At 43.2% G+C, this 6135-nt stretch overlaps 1 non-coding gene across 1 annotated transcript; it reads right to left on the minus strand.

Moving 5' to 3' along the window:
* Positions 1-3997: 3997 nt before the first annotated feature.
* On the minus strand, positions 3998-4071 carry Trnav-uac (transfer RNA valine (anticodon UAC)). Its single transcript has one exon. It is a non-coding gene; the product is annotated as a tRNA-Val (tRNA).
* Positions 4072-6135: the final 2064 nt, after the last annotated feature.

Consider the following 6135-nt stretch of genomic DNA (forward strand, 5'->3'; position numbering starts at 1 on the left):
CAAAAGAAATTGTGGGGACTGCGGTTGTAGCTCAGTGGTAGAAAGTTTGCCTAGCATGTGTGAGGCACTGGGTTTGATTCTCTGCACCGCATATAAACAAATAAAAATAAAGGTCCATCAACAACTAAAAAAAAATTTTTTTAAAGAAATTGTGGTTAAAAAAAACATTAATTCACCATCTTCACCATTTTCAAGTGTATAATTTCATTAGTGTTATGTGTATTCACACTGTTGTGCTACTGATCTCCATAACTTTTTCATCTTGAGAAACTGAAACTCCATAACCATTAAACATGTTCTCCATTTCCACAGCTATTGGCAACCACCTTTCTACTTCCAAATATAAATATTTTTAAAATAATTCAACTACCCAGAGATAAGCACTATTAATCTTTCTGCCTAACAATTAGCATATTGAAATTTGTTTTTCCTAGGTCGACATCCATATGTTTTATATATCAGAGTTTTGTGTTCTGTGGGTCTCTTTTTAGAACATACTATGAACATTTTCCCAAGACTATAAAAATTGTGTGAACTTTTTAATGGTCACCTTCAACCCTGGGTCCCTCATTTTAATATACTTGTTTCCACACTCTTTCTTCCTCTACCTGTGCAGACTGGGCATTGATCCCATAGCAAATGGACATACTCATATAATCTTCACGTCAGTCCCAGAAGGAAAGTCTGTGTCATCTCCACTTCACTTGGTTAAAAACTAAGTTCCCAGGTAGTCAGTGGTGAGTTGGAGTCCAAGTCTTGAAATCTGGCTCCAGATCTCACTACACAACACATCTTCTTCTCTTGAGAGGGCAAAATGGGTTGAGATGCATAGCCCTTTCTCCCTACAGAATATAACAACAGAAAACACTAAGGGAGGCACAACCAGAAAAAGCCTTAGAAAAATAATGAATTCACTATGTGGGTTACACATGGACATTTACTTTCTCTCTCTCTCTCTCTCTCTCTCTCTCTCTCTCTCTCTCTCTCTCTGTGTGTGTGTGTGTGTGTGTGTGTACTGGGGAATAAATCCAGGAGCAATTTACCACTGAGTTACATCCCCCATCCTTTTTATTTCCATTCCTTAATTTTGAGATAGGGTCTCCCTAAATTGCTGGGGTTGGCCTTAAACTTGCAATCCTCCTACCTCAGCCTCCCAAGTCAGGAATGCATATACTTTAACTGCCTAGTGGCCTGCAACAATGGGGAGAGTTCTTTATACTCTCCTGGCACAGTGTTTTTATGTAAGCCATGCTCTAAACTTCTTTACCGAATAGCACATAAACCAGAGGTGGACTGGTAAGAGAAGAGAAACCAAAGTCCTTCCATATTTTTAGAAGGTGGAGTCTGAAATTTAGATGGGATAAGGAGGTAGGTTGGATTTTTACAATTTATAATGCCTTCCATTTATAGAGAACCTTGTGATTTGAGTCATATTCATCATCTACATGATCTCATGTAATATTCTCTCTCTTGCTAACTGTTGGAACAGAAAGATAAGCCTGATGAGCTTTTTTATTATCATAATTTTTATTTTAGAATAGTTTTAGATGTATAGAAAAGTTGCAAACATAGTACCAAGTCCCCACATTTCCCTCACCCAGTGGCTCCCTATTTTTGATGTCACAGTACCCTGGTACACTCTTAGTCACAACTAAGAAACAAACACTGATCCATTCAAAGGAACAAAACTCTACACTTTGCTCATATTTCACTAGCCTTTCCACGAGCATCCGTCTCCTGTACCAGGAATTTAGTCATGGTCATGTCTCCTCGGTATTCTCTGTTCGGACACAGTTTCTCAGACTTTCCTTGTTTTTCATGAGCTTGGCAGATTTGATGTAGACCGTTCCTCAGTTTGCATTTGTCTGGTATTTTCCGCTTGGTTGGAAGGGGCTGCAGGGTTTGGAAAGAAGATCTGAGCTTTTGAAGTTGTGGCTATTCACTCTCCAACAGAGATCTAAAGGTCAAAAACGAAATAGAATCTTCATCTGTTTGCTGACTGAGGTGCCTCCTGGCCACCTTTCTCATGGAACTTAGCAAATAACACCATCCTGTTTGCTTTGTGCTTTGCATAACCATGTAAACCATGCCTATCAACTCATCCACTTTTCTTCTGCTGGAACTTGATGTTCCTTCATTTCCAGATTACTGGATCTCCATCCCACTCCAGCTCTCAGCACTCAAGAGATGCCCTGTCACTGCTATGACCGATGGAAGTTGGAGGAAGTGGCATTGTAACAGTTTTGAACACAGGTCAGTTGACCTACAGGCTTCTGCTTCCTCCTCTGGGGATCCTGAGTTTCCATGTAAAAAGTTCAGTTTACTCTTCTGGAAAGAGAGGACACAGAGAGAAACACTGAGGTGCCAGGTAGGAAAGTGAGGAAGCCATCTGGGATGTCCAGGACATCAGAGCCTTCAGAGGATACTGGATCAAGATGACCATGGCTGCATAAGAAATCACAAGCAAGATCAACTCAACTATTCCCATCAAGTCTCAGAACCACAGGAGATCACGAATAAATAATTTTATACCAGAATACCTTTGCATGCAGTCCCTTTAGTACACTCTCTCCGATTTCCTTCTTGGCCTGTCCCATCTGTTTCCTGCTGAGATGCCATAGACCACAACCAAAGATGTCTAGCAACCAAAATCCCACTTCTAACTTCTAACCTGGATCACAGAATCCTGGGTAAACAGGGTTGGAATGATTTTGAAAAGCCATTGACTTGAAGTCATCCTGCATGCATGGATCTCTCTCTACCCTATCTAAAACAGGACCTCAGTCACCTGTTCCACAAGCCACTTTCAAAAGAAGATATAACAGAATAGGTCATTCTGCTGCAAACTGAATTATTCATACTCTTGAAAAAGCCTCATGTTTTATTTTCTTTTCTGAGCTAAGCAAATCAGTTTTTTAAGCATCCTCAAAGATCCTACAGTTGGTCCACCCTTGCATTTTATTGTTTTTCTGAAAATATTTTATTGATGTTCTTACCAAAATAGAGCCTGGGTCCTCTTATAAAGGTTTAACCAGCTCTGCAAATAAGGAGAGGTTAGAGATATGTTGTATAACCCATGTGGGAAGATATGTTATCTTCCCATGAAGCCTGACTTCTGAGCTGTCAACTAAGAGGATAGTTTAAATACTAATGACATGAAATATGAAACCTTCCTCTTCCCTTGCTGATGCTTTTTGGGTCTGTGGGCTTAGAAATCCCATTAGGCTTTGTCTTGAGGCCTAAATTTCCTCCTGCAGTAAGGGCTCTGAGCTACCAGACAGGACTTTGCAAAGGACAGAATATCTGGTGGTACCACAGCACACACTTGAGCATCCCCAGTCCTGTGCCTTAAGTGGTTATATGGGGTCCGCCTTCCACACAAGGCAGGTGCTGAGCCAGCTTCTGTGCTGCACAGTCTTGAGTTGATCACCTGGTCTGCAGTTCTGAAATATGTTGTCCACCAAGAAGCATAGAATGTTCCAAAGATTAAAGGTTTTGCCACTGCCCTCCAGCAATGAGGCTTCAAGGCCTATTCTTCCTGGAAACAAATGCCAGAAATGATGTAACCCAGCAACCTTTATCCAGATTCACGCTGGGATCTACAAAGGGAAGAGGACCATCGATGGGGGCCAAACCACAGAAAATTACCCAAGTCTGGAACACTGAGTTCCCACAGGACAGTGAGCAAAACAAAGGCGAGACGCAATGAGATTTGAAAAGTGGATCACAGAGTACACACAGATTGCAAGGGGAGAACTGACAGAGGATGAAACACCAGGAGCCAGGATAAGAGGATTCAGGTTTGAACCAAGTCAAACTTGGGAAGGTGGACCTGTGTGCCTACTTGTCACTCAAAGCTCTTCTACAACAAGCGTTCTGCCATCCATTATCATCAACAGTCTCATTTTTCTCTTTCTTTTTCGTAGTACTGGGGATTAAACCCAGGACTTTGCACCTGCTAAGTGCTCTGCCACTGAGCCACATCCCCAGTCCTTCTTTGTGGTGCTGGGGATTGAACCCAGGGCCTTGTGCTTGTAAGGCAAGCACTCTACCAACTGAGCTACATCCCCAGCCCTTAACAGACTCATTTGACAAGTGTTTCTGGGTCAGACTCTGTTCTAAGTGAAGGAAGCAAATCAACCCCCTGCCTTCATGGAATTGATGTTCCCTTGGGAGAAGAAACATATGTTAGGAAGAGGCAACGCATTAATGAAAAGAAAGCCAGGTGTGGGATTGGAAGGGGTGGTATTTGCGGTATGACCATTAGTATGCACCCCCCCAGCAGGAAGTGGTGGTTAATGGAGGTGGGAATGAAGAGTGGAGATGAATTGTATGGGTGACTGGGAAGACCTCATCCATGCAGAGGAAACAGCAAGTCTTGCCTTCCGCTGGAACTGCATAGGAATGTTCAGTGCATAGTCCAGCTAGTAGGATGGAGGGAACAGTGGAGTATGGTAAGGAATGATGTCAGAGAGGAGGTGCTTCAGTCTGGCTACGAGAAGAGGAACCATGGCTAGTGTTTTAACACAGAAATGTTCATCTCATGGCCTCAGAATGGTCTCTAGGGCCAACTTGCCTTCTGTGAATGCCTTTCAACATCAGGGGTGGGTGAATGTGTCTGAAATTAAAACAAAACCCATAAAAGGCATGTGCTTCTGGCAGGAGGTCAGCAGGGTCACCCTGCTCTGCAGCAGCTGGGTTCAGACCAGTGACACCAAACAGAAATGCAGATGGGAAGTAAGAGACTGTCTTCTGGTTGAGTCTGCACAGAACTGGGACTCAGCGCCCCACAGAGGGTTGGCACACAGCCTGCTCCTTCACATCCCAAGGGCCTTCAAATCCAGCCATTCCTGTGGCCCTTTTCTGAGGCTCCCTCAGGGTGACGATGTCAGGGAACCATGGTTTCAGTGGTAAGGTGGGAGGATTCTGATGGGTCCTCTCAGGAATTTTAAAGCTTTTAATGAATGAATTTTTAATATCCTACTCTTGTTCTAGAAGTTATTTCTGCGGTGTTGACTGCGGGATAGTGGGACTCTCTGAGGCGGGAGTAACAAGGGTGAATTGGGCAGGTGCAGGCTGGGAGCAGGGCATCTCGGTTGACTGGCTCCTGCTGCAGGACCCCAGCTGCTGCGGCTGGGCTTTTTCCTTCCCTGCTCCTGCTTCTGCCTGAGTTCTGGGCCCACATTCTGAAACCCAGACCTGGGGAGTGTCAGTGGTCATCCAAGGGCTAGGTGTCCACACAGTGTGATTCTACATGTCTCTAAGGTGAGAAGTCATCTGCAGGAGGGTTGGAGAAAATCAGGGAGCACAGAATTCCCATCTCCATATCCCTCCTACGTCCACGGCAGGGTGGTTCTGCTTTCTCCTCCCACGTTGTCTTTTCCGTTCATTGCATACTGATAAACTATTCCCCTTCCTTCATTTGACTTGCCATAATCCCTTTTCCTTCCTCACTTAAAGCAAAGAGAATCAAAAACTCTGACTTTTACAGTGATCATCCCTAAAAGAGACATCGAGAATCCTTTCTGAACTGGGTGCAGTTCAGTTACTTGGGAAAATGGGAAATTTGAGGCCAGTCTCTACAACTTATGAAGACCCTGTGTCAAAATAAAAAATAAAAAGGGATGGGGATGTGGCTCAGTGGTTAAGTGCCCCTAGGTTCAATTCCCAATAACGACAAAGAAAAAAAAAAGATAAATAAGGAGATATTATGAAAGAAACCACATTCATATAATTTTATTACGGTATTTTGATATGAAGTTAATCTATTCTGTGATTATTGTTATTAATCTTCCTGTTCCTAATTTACAAGTTGAACTTTGTCATAGGTATGCATGTATAGGAAACACATATAAAGGTCCAGTCCTGAGGTCTCAGGCATCCACCGGGGGTCTTGGAACATATCCCCTGTGGACAAGGGGGGGTCTAGTGCACTACTCAACAATAAAGAGGAATGAACTACCAACACAGAGAGCAACACAGGTGAGTCTCAAATGCATTAGGCTAAGTGAAAAAAGCCACTCAAAGGGCTGCAGATGGAATGACATCATTTAAGGATATTCTGCAGAAGGAGAAATTGAGAGAACAGATTATCCGTGAGCTGGGAAAGAAGAGTATTTATGCCAAAGAGACCTG

The sequence above is a fragment of the Sciurus carolinensis genome, chromosome 16 (genome assembly GCF_902686445.1).
Source record: "Sciurus carolinensis chromosome 16, mSciCar1.2, whole genome shotgun sequence".
Taxonomy (NCBI): Eukaryota; Metazoa; Chordata; class Mammalia; order Rodentia; family Sciuridae; genus Sciurus; species Sciurus carolinensis.